The sequence below is a fragment of the Ailuropoda melanoleuca genome, chromosome 18, assembly GCF_002007445.2.
Source record: "Ailuropoda melanoleuca isolate Jingjing chromosome 18, ASM200744v2, whole genome shotgun sequence".
Lineage (NCBI taxonomy): Eukaryota > Metazoa > Chordata > Mammalia > Carnivora > Ursidae > Ailuropoda > Ailuropoda melanoleuca.
Window position 1 is genome coordinate 3,384,667 of NC_048235.1, and position 18,693 is coordinate 3,403,359.

Genomic DNA, 18,693 nt, shown 5'->3' on the forward strand with positions numbered 1-18,693 from the left:
TCTACAATCAACTCTCAAAACTACAGAAAAACATGGGGAGAATTTGTCTCTGCCTACCACCAGAGAATATCCCCATTATTTTTTAACGTACTTGGGTTCTCATGTCAAAACTTACAGGGGCGCCTGGGTGGCACAGTCGTCAAGTGTCTGCCTTCGGCTCAGGGTGTGATCCCGGCGTTATGGGATCGAGCCCCACATCAGACTCCTCTGCTATGAACCTGCTTCTTCCTCTCCCATTCCCCCTGCTTGTGTTCCCTCTCTCGCTGGCTATCTTTATCTCTGCCAAATAAATAAATAAAGTCTTTAAAAAAACAACAACAAAAAAAAACTTACATTACTCATAAAGCAAAATGGAGGGGTTTTGTGTTGTTTTGCTTTCAGGTGTTTTTGGTTTTGTAACAGTGCTTCTTCCTGAATGATGGAAGTTACTAGTATGTGGGCCAAAAATGTTGCCTCTTACCAACAGCTGACCCTGCCTGAACTTTGCCATACTGCACCGACCTCAATCATGGAGTAAAAGAGACCATAAAAACAGAATCAAACAGACATTTCTGGTTTTCATTCAATAACAACATTTTTGACAGTACTTCTGTTTACTAATTTGTTGATCTGAAACTGGGAACAGCCCTTCTACCTTTTATTTTTCCTGTAACAACACATATTGAGCAAAAATTTATTTATTTTTACTTTAGAAGCATAATAAAATTCTGGTACCTGCCAAAGAATTTCTGATCAGAGTGTGTTTCCCCTTTGTGTTGTAATATGTCAGTATTGAAATGGAACATTTTAGTTAGATTGGCCAGAAAATGTGCATTTCTATTTGAGTGTTTGGGTTATCTAAAATAGAAAGAAGTCTTATTAAAATCTTACGGAATCACATAGTTCTGTGTAGTCCCAGTAGGAATGTGCTAAAGTAAAGTAAATGGAAGAACACATTGAGTTAGTTCCCCCTTAATTACTCTTGCGTGTATTCTTGGTTTCCTTCTTTGTGTATGTGCTACCAGGATCTCTCCACCTAGGCACTAATAAATTATTCACTCAGCCATTAAGTATGTGGTGCTCTCTTGTGATATGCCAAGCACTGTTCTAAGACCTGAGGACATGAACAAGTGAACAGTGAATGAAACAGAGTCCCTGTTCTCATGGATTCTGCCTTCTCTGTGGGGAGATAGGTAAAGCAGATGGAATCAAAGAGTCAGATAAGAAGAAAAAAGAGGTAAGGGCTGCAGCATCCAACAGCAAGAGACGCCTCTCTGAGAAGCAGCATTTGAACAAACACGTGAAGAAAATGAGAGGTGCACTGTTGATTTAGCTGAGGACCAAGCTCGCTCTGCTGGGAAGCAGCAGGTCCAGACGTTCCAAGGCAGGAAGATATTCAGCTTGTTGGAAGACAGGATGGAGCTACTGTTCCAGAGTTGAGTTGGCCAGGGCAGAGAACTGGAGGAAGAGAAGGTGGAAAGAAAGCCATGGGCATTAGAGCCTGAGAAGGACTTGGGAGGTGAGTATGTTCTTTGAAAAAGAATCATGGGCACCAAGGGTCCCTAGTCCATTCCTCTGGTTTCCTATACATTCGGTGAGAAAAGGACCAAGAGATGAAACTGAAGGTGAGAGTAAATGATCTTCATTTCCTTTTCTCAATAATTACATAAATAGTCATTTTGTGTGAATAAAAGATTTTAATCTTGAAGCCAAAAATATCATTCATTTCCCTTAAATATACTTTAACACAATAATAAAATTTCTGTGCCCAAAGTTTTCTTTACTTTAAAACTCTGGTCTAAAAAGCTCAAAGAAAGGCGGGAAGACAAACTCTCTTGACCACCCAAAAAACACTCAGGAGTTAATGACCAGCCTGACGCCATGCCCACCAGAGCCTTTGAATTGCCACAATTTCTGGGATAGACAGATCATGATTTGGTACCAGGCCAGACATCAGTTAGCACGGAGCTGATTTACAGAACAATACACAGGTGAAAACAAAACAAAAGAAAACAAAAAATAAAAAACAAAGAACAACACCAAAAAAAAAAAACCAAGAGTTTAAAAACATTAGGTTTGCTTACCTTAGCTGCATCTCAACACGACTTTCTCTCGAAGGTTGCCTGGCCATGAACTAGAAAGTAGATGCACTTTGCTTGCAGGAACAAGCACTAAGAAGGAAGACCCCATTGCAGGGAATAGTTAAAATACGGAGACTGGAAGCTAGAAGTTGAGATTCTTGTCTTACTATTCAACTTGAATCTACCACGTAATTTATTTTTTACTTCTTGGGGTGGGGAATCCAGAGGATCTATTTGTTGTCATGGGTGCAAAGAGTCTGAATCTTGACTTTTAAAGTCAGCATGCAACGTCTCTTTTCTGATTCCTTTGGACCCTGAAGCCAAAGCTGTTGTATTAAAGGAAGAGGCATGACCCCAAATACATCCTAGACTATAACCTATACGAGCACAGGTATTGAATCTGATCCATTTCTGTAATCCCAAAGTCAAAATAGTACTTTACATGTGTTTAGAATTCAATAAATACTGTTTGAAGGAAAAAAGAACAGAGAAGAAGAAAGATGTGTATACTTAGTAGCAGAAGCAAGGATGCTCTGGTCCCACTGTAGAGACTATTACAAGGTCTACTTGTTCCTTTCTCAACAAATGCTGTTCTCACTATAAGAAGATGCCCTACTTGTTCAAAGAAAGGGATTCTTCTCCAAGAGATGAAGAACTATTCATTCCCCAAACATCTTACTCCCATAAAAATAGGTCAATACAAATGGTTTCCTATGACTAAACACCATGTTATTAAGATATTTTCCCTCTAAATATATAGATACCTAACTTCTTAATTTCTACATAAGAATGCATTACTGGGTTACAGAAATTTATCTGGGCTCACTTTGCAGATGTGAATTATACCAAAACTCTAGCCAATAAATTTCCTTGACTAGTTCATTCCATTGTTAGCAGTATATGGCATTCATTCCAGAAATTTCCCATTTGTATCTTCCAAAACAGCTTTACCAGAAACCTGTAGTTTCACCAAAAAATTACATTTTTACAAATTGCAATTGATAATTTAAATTATATACATGTTCATCTGGCTTTCATAGAGTTCAAGATAGAATGTTACAATGCTTTCAGTAGTTGGCTATATGATTATTATTAGTCTGCCCAAATACAAATGGGATTCGTTGTTTCTATCTAAGGGACTTTGAATTCAGTGACATCCTGTGACACATGTTGGTTACTAGATCCACATCCTTCTGTTAGCTTGGAGAGCTCCTGGGGAAGTAATCCAAGACAGTAACAGTAAAATAGAGCAAAACTAAACAAAATAATTCACTTGAAAGGTGACACACATTTCACTTTAGCTAAGAACGGCTATGAGGAAATATCACCTACATTTTTAAATGGATGTTTTATTTACTACTCTCTCACACTGCATTCCAGCAATTGGCAAGTGGTTTCACTATGTCCCCTGGCATCATTGTTTCTTGACAAGTCAGGTGCACTTTGGGTGAAAAACTGGTAACAGAATTCTATTGATACATCTCTGTACATTCTGTTTGGTAATTATATAAACCCTGTTAAAAGACAGAACTTCACAGTTTTAAATTCTCTCCCAGATTTCTCCTACAAGAGAGCACAGATATTAGAAGATGTAGCCAATTGACTTTGCTCTACTCATCCATGGCAAAATATTCCCTATGTTACAGCAAAGTGGAGCACAACGTCGGCAGGTATCACCTGTCAAAATACATTGACCTAATTTCCAGCTCTGCCACATGTCAACATAAAGTGACAGGTTTTTCTTCCCTTTTCACTACCCTGTGCTAAGTTTAGAACTCAGTCTGGAGCCAACACAGTCCTTCACATATACACGATTTCATATTTCGTCACAAAGTCCTAATTAGCTTACATAATTAATGGCAAAATGTTATTCTGAGCTCACTAAATGGACTCTGTAGTCTAGAGTATTTCCTTTCTTGTCTACAAGAAGCAGGGATATCATGGTCCACTGAAATAGATCATGAATTTTCCTAGAATACCTTAGAATTTCGAGTATTTCAACTTATTAATATCTCTTACAATAATGACTAAGAAGTACCAGAAAGGGAAAATCTAGGAAAGATAAGGTATTGAAAATTTTTATTTTCCATTCTTAGTCAATTTTTGGAATAATTCAAAGTCAAAGTCACAATAATTCCCTAGGGGTAGAAGACGAATCTATGTAATATTAAAGAAAGAAGGAAAGAAAAAAGGAAAGGAAGGAAAGGAGGCAGGGAGGAAGGAAGGATGGATCCTAAGACCCAAAGGGATGATTAGTTTTAGACCACCACATTGTGCATTTTTTATTTTTTTCCTGAGTATCTAGTTCTCAACTATTTCCATGCCCACTTTTACCAAACATAAACAAGAAGTATGCATGTATGCTTTTCCATCTTTCCATTCTGCAATTATAATTTACTGTGTTTGGATCAGTGAAAGATTCCTAGATGAAAGTCACTTTTGTCTTAAAATCATAAATCTTAGAAAGATTTTGGAATACTAGGAATATGCTTAAATGAAAAAATATATATATTTGCATCATTTTATCACAATAGACAATTGACATATTAAGAAAACTAAAACACAGAAGGTCACAGTAAAGTACCTTTCCATTTCTTCTCTCACATCCTGAATGTTGGCTTTGCCATGGAAACTGAATAAGGAAACAAGACTGGCTTTCTGGCACACAAATTGTAGTTGCCTTGAGATTCCAGTCATTTTCAAACCATCCTTGAAAAATACCCACTTATTTTTTTTTGCAACAAAGTGCATGGGGCTTTAGCTCTTGGGTAAGTAATATCCCCTTTCTGCTGACAGCCCTTTATTTGAGATTAGCCAGCATGATGGGTATGTGACTTCAATGCATGTGCTTATTCATAGAGGAAAACAGTTGTGTGAGCTCCAACGTTATGGTCTTTGCTCTGATAAGAGCACTTAAGAGGAAAAAGTATATTTGGAAATGACCTGGAAAGCTTTCCCTTTGTGATCTTTACAGGCAGCTGATTACTTTCTGCTATTAGATGTTCACTCTCACTGCAGTCACTGCAGGCAGCATGGTGTGGTCTAAAGGGAGCAGAATGGGAACGGGAGCTCAGCGGCCAGAATTCTAATGCCAGGTACCACCGATGCCTTCAGTGACCTTGGAGGTAGGGTGTGGAGGGCAGGGGAGGATATACTCATTACTACTCTCAGCAGTCTTATCTGAGTGTCCTCAACTGGAAAGATCAACTCCACAAATGTTTGAAATGCAGGTGAATTGGCTTGCTACATGACTAGGGATGTTACTGGTGCTACTGGCACTTACTAGATCTACACAAGGGATACATACTAAGCATCTTCTATGTGTAAGAAGTCTTGCATACACAAACAAAAAAAAATCTAAAACTAAGATTATTTCTAGATCTCAAAACATTCTATGATTCTAACACGTATTTTTTAATCATATCTATGACCATTATCCTTTATACACCAGATCCTAAATTCTAGCAGAATCTCATTGAAAACCAAAGAGAAAATAATAACCCTTGAATTTCAGATGCCCTATCAAAATTTCCTTTTCAGAGCTTGATCACTTATTTCTGTCAGAAACTTTTAAAAAACTACCTACTCAATAATGTAATAAAGTTTCTCCCAATATTGGTCTTTTATTACCAAATATGTGTCCCAGATTGCAAACCATGTTGCTGAAATTTTATTTGTAAAATACTCAAGCTAGTTATGTGCTAATTACATGTAAAAACATACAGATTAATATACCATCTTGAGGGGCTTGACTTCCTATTAGGATAGCAGGAGAATTGTTTTGAGGAAAACTGTAATTAGGACATCCTAGAGAAAAGGGTAAATAATGGTGAGTTCTTTTTTTGTTTGTTTGCTTTTTATTTTAATAATTTTTTATTATGTTATGCTAGTCACCATACAGTATATCCTTAGTTTTTAACATAGTGTTCCATGATTCATTATTCTTTTCTAGCATGGTCCTCTCACTGACTTGAAGTCAGTCCAAACATGAGGTAGATATTTTCTCTAGATTTCTTGCAAAACAAAACAAAACAAAACAAAAACCCTCAAATGCAGATTCTGAAAATAGATAGAATTAAGATTGTTTTAAAAGAAGCAACATTTTTAAAAACTTCAAATTTTAATTATTATCTTTGATATGTAGGATTTGGTAAATCATCCACTGGGGGAAAATATTGTAAACCTTGGCATCTTTTCTTTCTTCCCAACCAATAATCCTACTTGCACCATTTCAACATCAAATCACCATGGATCTAAAAGGAACCAGAATATTGTAACCATTGTACTGTTGGAAACAAGGATGGAAACAGGGAGCATCTCGTATTGAAAATGGAAACATTAGTCAATTCATGGTAAATATACAATAGCTATCAAAAGGGAGTAATTATAGGAAAATTGCCCATTTAAGATTATTGGAGGGTTTACACGTGTGAAATTATAATGCTTAAGTGATATTCTACAACATGAAGAAACATCTTCACGAACTTATCTGGTCCTCAGAGGATGCCCTAAAGTAGAATGATTGATCTTCCGTCTAATTTTATCTCAGTTAACGGGATTGCTGATGCTCTCCTTGTTTAATCCTTGTTTGAAGATTTCCAAGTCTTAATAACTTATGACAGCAAGTTCTACAGTTTAATTATAAGACATCTCATTAACCACATTTATCCATTTCAGATATGTTTCTTTTAAGCCTGCATCTGATAATCTCTTCAAACAGTAGCTACCATGAAGGCCTTCTAGGATAATAAATTAGAGAATTTTATAGGACAAGTCTGGGGCTTCTGCAAGAAAGACAGCATGCCAAAGAAGATAGAAGAAAGTGGACGTGAGCACTTCTTTTCCTTTGCATATTGGAAAGACCTCGGGCTAAGTGCTTATTGAACAGGCCACGTACATCATTATCTTGCTTCCTAGGGACGCAGGTCCCCAAGCACTCTGTGTGGCTGCTCAGTCATGTTGGCAGGTGCACCTGGGAGCTCATTTTCACTTTTGATTAACATGATTTACGTGCTTCCCATTGCTTCATCGACCTAACCTATTAATATCTACAAAATCCACCTACAGATTAGTTCCCCCAAAGCAGCACCGTGGGATTTTCCTTGTTTCAAGCAATTGAAATAATTAAGGAAAATATCGTTCCTTAATGGTAACACTGTATGTCTTTTTTTCTCCCCAAACAATCCTGGAATAAATATTATATTCTTCTTTCTTACTTATCTTCTAACACTCTCAAACAAATTAAACTTTTGCAAAATAAGAATTAACTTGAAAGATTAGAGAATTTGATCTGGCCAAAGGTAGGAACGAAGGAAGAGAGAAAACATTTACAGGCGCTTACTGTCCTATCTGACCTTGGGAAGTTTAACATCTCTAAGCTTCAATATTCTCATGTTTAAAATGAGGATAATAGCAATTCCCACTTCATAGTGTTTTGTGAGGATTGAATGAGATGATCCATTCGGAAAGGCTAGCTAATGCCTGACAGACAATACTTCTTAGTCGCTATTACCATTATTACCATTATTATTATTATTACTACTATTATTACCATTATTACCACTCCACAATTTTTCTGTAACCTGGTCCTAACAAATGCACAGCCCTAACTACCCATTATACAAGCCCTTTGACTTCCTTCTGCTTCATATTTTCTGAATTAAGATACTCTTCCTAAAAAGAGCAGTGGCTTGTAATCACCAAGTTTTCATTCAAACACGAGCACATACTGGCGTGTAGCAGAGAGACACTGATAGTAGGAGCTGGTAACGCAGGGCTCCCAGACTTTCCTGTCACACGCAGTGCCCTGATGTAGCTTCATTCTAGATAATTCTGAGCAGAGGCAAAAAGTGGATGGGAAGAGAATATGAGAAATAGCTCTGCTGAGAACTAGGGAAACCCTCCCGCCGCCCCCGCCCCAACCCCAGACACTCCACATTTAACTACACAAACTGATCATGTATGTCCCAAAATGCTGTTCCCAAAGTTCTGAACTATGGATGGGATGTTGCCCAAATATCTCTTTCATGGTTTCCAGTTTACCAGCAAGGTTTGTAAAACACGCTTCCTTTCTGCTTTCAAAGTGATGAGGATGAGATCATAGGTTGTCTGCACATCTACCCTGGAATATGCTATGTCACCTGTACATTTGTTTGGTGACGTTTCCCACCATGCATTCCGTCAGGAATCTGGAGTATGATCCAGATCCCACATGTCCTCCTTAAAAATGGCAACTAGGTTTTAGCAGGCACAGCTGAGAGCCCTCCATGGGTTTTCTCAATACACAACCGTAGATTTCCTGCTTCCATCCTAGAGGGGAAATATGCTCGTGGACATTCATTCGTTTATTGACATTTTTTAGTACCTGGCATGTCCCAGACACTATGCTGAGTGATAGAGAGTGAAAATAGACATGATACCACCTTCAGTAGCATCTTAAAGCTTAGCGGTGGGGGGATAAATCTAATCAAAGCATCAACTAAATACAGTTAACCACTAATCATCCCTATCAGTGCAGTTCTCTGGCACTATGAGAATATATACAAACAGTAATTAACCGGGTATTCAGGAAGCAGGGCTTGGTCCCCTGAGAACACCTGGATTATGCAGAGATATAAAAGATAATACAAATCGACTGAACAGAGGGCGTTCTAGACAGAGTGATGGAGTATCATGTTTTGTTTTGTTTTGTTTTTCCTTCCAAAAGCCAATGGAAAGCCCCTGAAATGTTTTAGCAGAAGAGGGGGCCCTGATGAATGCCGACTGCAGGTGCTCTGTGGAGAACGGGTTGGGGTGGGTGCTAACACAGTAAGACACCATTATTTCTGGGAGGCTATTATCCTAACTAAATTAAACATAATCATGCCTTGGGCAATGAACATGTATGTAAATTCAGCAGAGGAATTTAAAAGAATTTTAGGAATAAATGACTCCCAAATTCTGGCTTCAATAGTGAATGCTCTATTTTTACTCATGGAGACAGGGAATTCTCAAAAAGGTCTGTGTTGGGAAAGAAGATTCTGAATTCATATATCCAGTCCTTTCCACATCAAGTTTACCCTTTGATTCTCCAACAGCAGGGTGTCTGCCCCACGTAGCTGACTGTGTTCTCAGACACAGGTGCCTCTTAAGGAAGTCAGGATCAGAGCTGGCTGTGATGCCCCAAGAGTAACTCCAACTTCACGAACAGAAAGGTGAGCATAATGAAATTCCAAAGCTGTGATTCTTTGTCTCATCCCCTTACATCACCAGACTTGTCCACAGAGCAGGTTTAATTCTGTATTAGTTTCTTCTCACTGTAGGTCAGAAGTCCAGCATGGTCCTGGTGGGCTAGAATCAGGTGTCAGAAGCCTGCATTCCTTTATGGAGGCTCCAGCAGGGAATCTGTCTCCTGCTCGTTTGACTTGTTGGCAGAACTCACTTCCTTAAAGTTATGGCATCAGGTCCCCATTTAGTCTTTGTCTTTTGGCTGTCCTTCTCCATCTTCAAAGCCAGCTGCACTGCTTCTCTCTGACCTCTCTTCCAGAGTCTCATCTTCCACTAACCACAGCTAGGGAAGGTTTTCTGATTGTAAGGACTCTTGTGATTTCACCTAATCACAAGGTCCTTGTCTCAAGTCCCCTAACTTAATCATATCTACAAATCCTCTTCTGCCTTGTAAGGTAACATATTCACAGGCTCTGTACATTAGGGCATAGACATCCTTGGAGGATGGAGGCATCATTTTTCTATCACACCTTCTTACTCCCTTCCCCTAAATAATTCTTCCTTCCTTTCTAAAACTATCCAGGTTTGCACTAAAGAGCAAGTGGGCAATAAAAACTGGTGACATGGACTCAGTCATCTATCAAATCCCAGGTTTTGCCCCATCTTTATGTCTTGAAGATATTAGCTCCTGGATCAGTCAAATTCATGTTGTGTTTCTTGATGAGCAGTATCTAGACAGAAGACCCCTCCCGTGTTTTGTCCACACAGTGCCTGCATCTTTTCCTTTAAACTGTCTTAGCCTAATTCTTTCTAGGCCAGCCAACCCCATGGTCACACCCTATTTATTACTGCCAAATCCTTCTACCCCTCCATGAGCTCAATGTCAAACAGTATACTCTACCCCTTCTCTGTTGAGCTCATTCTTATAATTTTTTTATTAAAGTATAATTAACATACAGTGTTGTATTACTTTCAGGTGTACAATACAATGGTCCAACAATTCTTTTTATTACTCCGTGCTCACTGCGGTAAGTCTTCTCTTGAGCCCATTTATTTCACCCATCTTCCCACCCACCTCCCCTCTGACAACAACCAATATTTGCTGCTGTGTTGCATGTGATAAGGCATGCCACATATTAAAATCAAGCAAAAAAAATAATACAATAAATCAGTTATAAAAGTCTTTTTTAAATAAAATTGGAGAACTTAAATATGAATTAAATATGAAATTGTGTCATCATTGATAATTTCCTATGTGTGGTATTGGTATTTAAGTTATAAAGGAGAACATCTTTTTTCTCAGGAGATGCTGAAATACCTCGCTATCTACAAGCTACTTTCAAATGATCCATATGTTTTTGTGTATGTATATCTGTGCATGGATGTGTGTGCAAAGAAAAAAGTCCAAACACAGGTAGCAAAATGTTACAAATTAGTGAATGTAGGTAAAGGTTATGTACAGGGATCTAGGTGTTTGTTTTGTTTTTGTTTTTTGTTTGTTTGTTTCGAAATAAAGGGTTGGAGGAATGTATGCAGAATCCAACCACCTCTGAAACCACCATGAATATCACACTAGTCAAAGGCACCATCAACAGTAACTGAATTTACTGTAAAAAGTTCCTGATTGTCTTCCTTCTACTACCCTTGCCTTTTTGTCAGTTAATAATTATTCATTGAATTAGTGAATGTAGGTAAAGGTTATGTACAGGGATCTAGGTGTTTGTTTTGTTTTTGTTTTTTGTTTGTTTGTTTCGAAATAAAGGGTTGGAGGAAAATGTATGCAGAATCCAACCACCTCTGAAACCACCATGAATATCACACTAGTCAAAGGCACCATCAACAGTAACTGAATTTACTGTAAAAAGTTCCTGATTGTCTTCCTTCTACTACCCTTGCCTTTTTGTCAGTTAATAATTATTCATTGGGACACCAGGGTGGCTCAAGTCACCGTCCTGTACCCTGACAAAATCTTTTAAAAAATTATTCATAACAATGGTATTTGTAATACATGAACCACATAATTGTAATCTTGTCTCAGAGCCCTCCAGCTGACAAGCTACATTCGTGATTACAAAACTCAGTACAATTTGCCACCACCAGCTGCCTGTCACCTTTTTGAGCTAATCTCCCACTTCTTCACCAACTCCACTGAAGCCATACTATTCATGTGTCCTGGAATATTCTAGGCACATGGGCTTCAAGAATCTTTCCCTCCCTTTTTAGATCATTTCTCCATTAGTTCCTTCTTTGCATGAAGTTCCCACACCCATCTACTGGAAATCACAACCTTTTCCCAAACATTCCCCAACCCCTTTCCCTGATTTAGTTTTCTCTATAATACTTACCATCAACTGGCATATTTTATTGGCTCATTTGTCTACTCAGTCTAGAATGTAAGACATTAGAGCAAGGACTTTTTTTTTTAAGTTTGTTTGCTTTTCTAGCCCCAGTGTCTGGAACTATGCCTGGAATCTAAAGGAGTGCTAAGTTTTGAATGGAGACGTGTCGAATGCTTAAATGCTTCCATATAAGGGTAAAGTCTGGTTGGGTTGGAAGGAAAAACAAAAATAAAACAAAAACAATCATGCCACTGACTCTCTTGAGACATCAAAGAAGATACATTCTGGGTCACAGGCTCTCAGAATCCAATCACGATAAATCCTTAAATCAAGTCTAAACAGTCATACATTAATGGCTTTCATTATATTTTTGTAGGCTGTCAAGACCACGTGAAGTCCATCCAGCAAAGTTGTTGAGGCTCCTGGGCTTAGCATACCTGAAAAGTATGTGCCATGTTTTTCAGAAAGGATGGGCCATTAGGGACATTTCAAAGAAAGAAGTGTATAGGAAGCATCTATGACCAGGATCAGAACGTGTGACATTCCATTCCTGTCCCCTCCCCTCCACACACACACTACTGCCTAAAATATGGGGTGTCATGCGGTGTAGCTGGTGATTTACTTCTTTTGGAGCCTTTCTCCATTGTGAGTCTAGATCAATCCAACAACGCAGGCCTCTGTGAGTAGTAGTGAGGGTTTAGAGTTGTCAGTTCCAGCTACATAGATGGGTATGGTTTAAATTTAAATACCCCCTCTCTGATTCATAGGTGGATGGAGGATTTGTGTGGCTCATGACTCAATTCAGAAATGGCAGTTTTCTGCCTGGCAGAATGGGTAGGAGTTCCATCTGATTCACTTCCCTTCCTATGGAGCTTCCCCAGCCTTTCTGGAAATGGTCTGCGAATGCCAACCAAGAGCTGGAAGGCTCTGATGTAATCTCGCATAGATCTTGCCCCTTGGCAGAGAACTACCTTTTGGTGAGCTGCTTCCTTTATCCATGGGATGTCAAGGCCTCCTTGAATCACCCTGCTAAGCTGCCATCATCATGTAATGGAAGCTTACTCTACTTGGTGCTAGAATATGGCAAAGTAGTTACCCTTCACTGGGCTCATTAAAAAATAATATAGTAAAAATAATAATAGCAATTACAGAATTGTTTCTTGAATTAACTAGAGGAGAGAAAATTATATCAAGATGTCCCCACAGACTTCTCCTTCCATGAAATACAAAGCTAAGTCATGGAAAGACCAGATATGCCTTTTACTGATATAATCCATTTTTGAGCCAACAAGTAGATGAATTAAGGGCCTGCTTTTGTGCCCAAAACTTTTATCCACTAGGATAAACAAGTTGTCCCCTTCTAGCATAGACAGTAGGGATTCATCACTTCCAAAAACTATCCCCAGTGTAGCCCAATGAGTAGATTAGGAGTGGCAAGCTCAGGTGACACAGTTGAAAATACATTATCCAGGGACCTTGACCACAGGGGCCTGTCCTCCAGAACCATCAAGAGTTCAGGCACCTGAGCTAGGCCCTTCAGCTTCTAGGTAAGCTGAGCTGTGGCATAAGTAGGAGGTCAGTTCAACACCATGAGTGTTGAATAGGTAGCTTTTAGCTGTCGAAGGACTGTCATGTATGAGAGACATCAACCTTGCTATGTGACTGCAAAGAACAGAATTAGGTAGAACAGACTGGAGAGAGATGGTGTTATCTATAACCTCATATTCCCATTTTAAAGAGTAAAGATCTATTACCCTAAAGTATAACTGATAGTGCTTTAATTATCTATCTTCTGGATCAATTTTCTTTTCTTTTCTCTCTCTCTCTCTCTCTCTTCTTTAAGCTTTATTTGTTTAAGAGAGAGAGGGGGAGAGCATGAGTGGGAGGAGGGGCAGAGCAAGAGAATCTCAAGCAAACTCCATGCTGAGCATGGAGGCCAATCTCACAACCCCCATAACCAGAGCCAAAACCAAGAGTCAGACAGTCAACCAACTGAGCCACCCAGGCACCCCAGGATCAATTTTCTTAAGTGGAGGCCAGTGGTGTATTCCCAGATACTGAAGGGTTCTCATGTGTCTCAGTCTCCCCATGGCCACTGCCTTAAAATATTTCTTAAATCCTGATACTGGTTTCTCAGTTTCATTGCTTAGTTATGGAAATCCTCCTAAGTAGGATTCAAGATTCTGAAGCAATTATAGGCTGTGAGCTAAAATGAGGAGCTGTTCTTGGCTTCCTATTGTCTTGTTCTTCCCTGGTGAAGATCTGGAACTCTCTACTGAGGTTCCCTCTTCAGGAACCTCAAACTTCCAAACGTGCTTTCTTCTCAAAAGATCTGAGGCTTATTTTTTCCTCTGTTATCTATTTATTAATTCACATTCTCTCTCTCTCTCAATGCATCCATCTTGTGCCTTGTTCTAGGAGCTAAGATAGCTTCCAACTACACTGGCAATTGCAATACTGTCCCGGACCACCCTTGACTTCAATGAGAATGACTATCCTACAGGGGTGCAAATGTGTTAAATCAAAAAATCCACACAACTACTTATACCTTATAATGCACACAGTATTGTACCTCCTAATGGTGTCTCAGAAGAGGCCTGCATCACAGGGTTTTCACGTGGAAAAAATAAATTGGACTTTTTTGGCTACTTCTTCATGGCTTCGAGACTTCATCAGAGAAAAACATTTTTTACAGCTTTGCAAACTGGAAGAAACAGGTGGAAACTCTACCCCCGGCCCCCTCATTGATTCCATAGAGACCAAGGATGTGCACTTGGCAGGGCTGTCCCAGCTCAGCAGAGCTCTCAGCTGCCTGACAAGCTCAATCACCCTCTCTTATTCCAGAACATTTGCTTTTCCCTCTGCAAAGATTATTAATATTCAGCTCTCTCCAGCCAATCTTTCTGGCTCCTTGATTACCCACTACAAATCAGCATATGCTAGCATTTATATAGGCATCAGAAAGGAACATCCTGTCTTGGGGACTCTGAAAAGCCAAATGCAATCACGGGGATTTCCCTTCCTCTGGCAGTGGTAGGATCATTTTAGTCTTCTTGTTCTGGAGGGATGGCACACAATATCCCCCATGGCACTGAAAATATTTTTCCAAACAGAAAAGGAAGATTTAGTTGAATCTGGGGACAGCCTGAAGAAACAGAAGAGTCCATGAAGAATTTCTGGATGCTTTCGGTCCCAGCCATTCAAAGCTAATTCTCTGGCTTGATACTGCCTTCAATGTCATTTTCAAGATATTAATGTCACACTAATGGTGCTATCTCTTGAGCCATAGGACCTCCATCAGAGTCAAAGAATAGAAATGGGCTCCAGAAGACAATGCTACAGATAGAAATCATCGCACCATTTGTTTTTCAGAGATGGGTGAAGATGCATAGTGTTTATTCAGGAAAAGAAGGACAATGGCTCACCCAATGGCTGCCCTCACAAATAGACTATTATGTGAAGAAGCACTTAAATTTTCTCTTGGTAGCTCCAGGGTCAGAACTAGAGTCAACACATAAGTTAAAGAGGTGGGTGAAAGCCATTTGATGCATGATTAAAAATATCAACTTCACCTTTCGAATTACTGCCCAACGGGCCCACTTAGCGACACTTTGTCACTACAGGCATTTGGGCAGACGTCTGAAAACTAGTGCTGGGGATGTTATAACTACCACCCTACAGTATAAGTAACCTCAGATCAAATATCTATATGAAAAAACACATCCCCTTGACCTTATAATTTCATTCATCCCACTAAAATCAATGTCCCCAATGCATTTTAGGATCTGTTTTTGATGAACCAGTATCTTCTCATTTCACTGCAGGTAACAGTGTTCAGAAACAGTTTGGGAGGAGATTCTGAGCAAATTTTATTAGAGAAATCATCACCTGCTCATAGTCATATCCATTTTGGATCCCCACCATCTCTTCCCACTCACCATTGTATGTAGTATTAGAGTACATCTCCCTAGCTTCACACACTGCCTGTCTGCCCATCTGAGTTCTGAAAGAGGAACACCAAATCCCACAAGTCATTAGATCACTGTCCCACACCTGAAGACAGTATGTGTTGTATGCAACTTTCATGCTACAAGATATATTGTGAAATGACCCATTTCACTTCTTGCCCATCAGCAGAATGACTGGCTCCTTCTCCTCTGCCTCCAGACCCTCTACTCTCCATGGACCAGAGCTGTGCCATGTCACTGACCACAGTATCAAGCCACGCTTAAGACAGGTCTGAGTTAGTTACTTGGTCTTACATGAAAATTCTTATATTCATGTTTTAACACCCTCCTGATACTTATTTAGTTCAAAGCATCTCTAAATGACAGATTAATGAGTAGCTTTATTTCCTCTCCAAATTCTATAAGTATAATTTTTGATAGTCTCCCAAACACATTTGTAGGATATCACCTTTTTAAAAGAAATGTTTCTTTTGTTAGAGACTGGCTCCCCGGGCAAAATTTTCTCCAGGTAAAATTTTAACTTGAAAACAATAAGAACAAAAGTAAAATATACTTTTTCTTTTTTTTTTAATCCCTTCCCTCTTTAAAAAAATGCATCATTATTTGAAGGCCTCTGGGACTGTGTATTCAAATTAGATCAATAGGTGGAATTCAATAAACCACAGGGGGGTATAACAGCCCTTTAGGAAATGTGAATTTTTTAGATGTCCAACTTAAAAGGGTAGACACAGGATACTGAGAAGGTCAGGAGACCATGGGTATTAGAGAGAAAAAACATGGTTCTGCCAAAAGCCAACAAACTGCAGGGTTGGGAGAGGCAGTATAAATAATTATGATAACTAAATCAGAATTCTTTCCTCCAAAACCTAGGACTAGATCTTATGTCTTAGAAGTCCTAACAGGGAATTAGTAACAAAAGCTGCCTTTACTGACTTTCTTATTGGGGCTTAAACAAAAACTATATATAATACTAAAATGTAGCTATGATATTAGTGCATTTCTTGATATAAACATAGATATATACACTTATTACATGATACACATCCTGAGATTTTCTTCCACATTGTTTGCATGGCATATTTTTAAATACCTATTTTCTGACATTCTCTCCAAAAAATCACTCAAGGACAAAACAAGGAATAAAAGGAGAAGAGACTGTTTTCGATCATGTTAAAAGACTTTCAGTTGGAACACAGTCTCTATTGTTTACTCCAGTAATCTCCCCCCAGCCTGTGGACGGATTTGATGGTACAAGTAATAGATTACACACCACAACACCACCTGGCCAACTGGTAACATTATGGAGAGAAAAACCTTCCCTTCTCCTGAAATGTAGGATTCTAACCTCAGATCAATAGCTGTAATTTCATCTGTCCCCGTGTCACTGGGGGTGGGGGGATTTTGAAGGCAGTGTGAAGTCTGACACCTGTGCTTGGAGGACTCAGGCAAGGTTTCTTCAGGATGGACAAGCCGCTAAAGAGGAAGGAGATGCAATCTGAAACAGTGGGAGACTCACCACACTCATGCAAATACCTCAGCCCAAATGCATAGCTCTTATTTGTAATCAAGATATAATGGACATAAGATATTATGTACATTTAAGGGATACAGTCCATTGACTCGATACATTTATACATTCAATATTATTATCACTGTAGTGTTAACATCTCTATCATGTCACGTAATTATCATTTCTTTTTTGTGGTGAGAACAATTAAGACCTAGCGTCTTAGCAACTCTGAAGTTCATGAAACAGTGTTATTGACTATAATCACTATGCTGTGCCTTAGGTCTCCAGGACTTATTCACCAGGTGTAGGTATGTGCCCTTAAATAACATCTCCCCATCCCTCTCCTTCTCCCTCCTTCCCTCCCTCCCCTGCACCTGGGAACTACCATTCTACTCTCTATTTTTATTAATCTGGTTTTTACACTCCACATGTAAGTGAGGTTATGCGGTATTTGTCTTTCTCTGACTTATTTCACTTAGCATGATGCCCTCAAGGTGCATCCATGTTGCTGCAAATGGCAGATTTCCTTCTCATGGCTGAGTAATACCCCACTCTATATACACAGATACATATTCTTACCTGCTCACCACTGCTGGACACTTAGGAAACACGCGTGTATGTTTGAAGCCCAGTACGTGCTCCTCATTCCTACCTGTTCATGGATGTTCAACTTGCCTCTCAGATCCCTGATCGTGCACCTCGGCCCCTCTTCATGTTTTGATGGGGTTTCAGCTTACCCATGGCTTCACTCAAGCCCCATCTTTGCTGCTTCCAAGATGTGGGTTTCTGGGTAATGGACAGAACTGGTTGGTAAAGTCCAGTTCTGCTTTGTATACCTGTTGCATCACTTACTAGACCTGCATGTGAGCTCATGTTGCAGTACACACAGTCTTTCATTCCCTGGCACCTACATTTACTCCTATAATTTCCCTACAAGCAGCATTCTCTCAAGCCACAGCAAATTGTCTGTAGTCATTTGATGCCCCCGGGCCTTCACATATATGCCTTTTCCTCTTCCCAGAATATCCTCCCTCCCTCCTTTTATTTACCCTGATGGTCTCAGCTCCATTGTTACCCTCTCTATGAAGCTTTCCCTAACCCTTCTGAATCATATCCACAGCTACGAATCCACAGGCCTTAGCACATTTCTGAACCATCATTTGTAACACACTGCACTGAACGTTGAATTCTTTTGTCCCTCTAGATATCAAGAACCTTAAAGTCAAGGATTAGGACTTCTCTGATTTTTATACCAAGTGTCATACACTAGGCATTCAATATGCTTGTGGAGTAAGATTAATTTCTACGCGCTCAAGTCTCCATCCATAAAATGAGAATAAGGACATCTGGTTTGATGGTATGAGCATATAATAAAATTGCACATGTATAAGCTTTTTATATATAGATCTAGACACATACGAGATCCACTATAAGTGTAAATTCTCTTACTTTTTCCTTCTGGCAACTTTTTAAGTCTCCCTCAAGCTTAGTTTACAACCAACTAATGTATCCTACCAGCCTTGTCTTTCCATCAGATTTGCAGACTTCCTGACTCCTCTGACAAAAGATAACTATTTCTCCTACCCAGGGCAAGGGGCAGCTGGAGGACA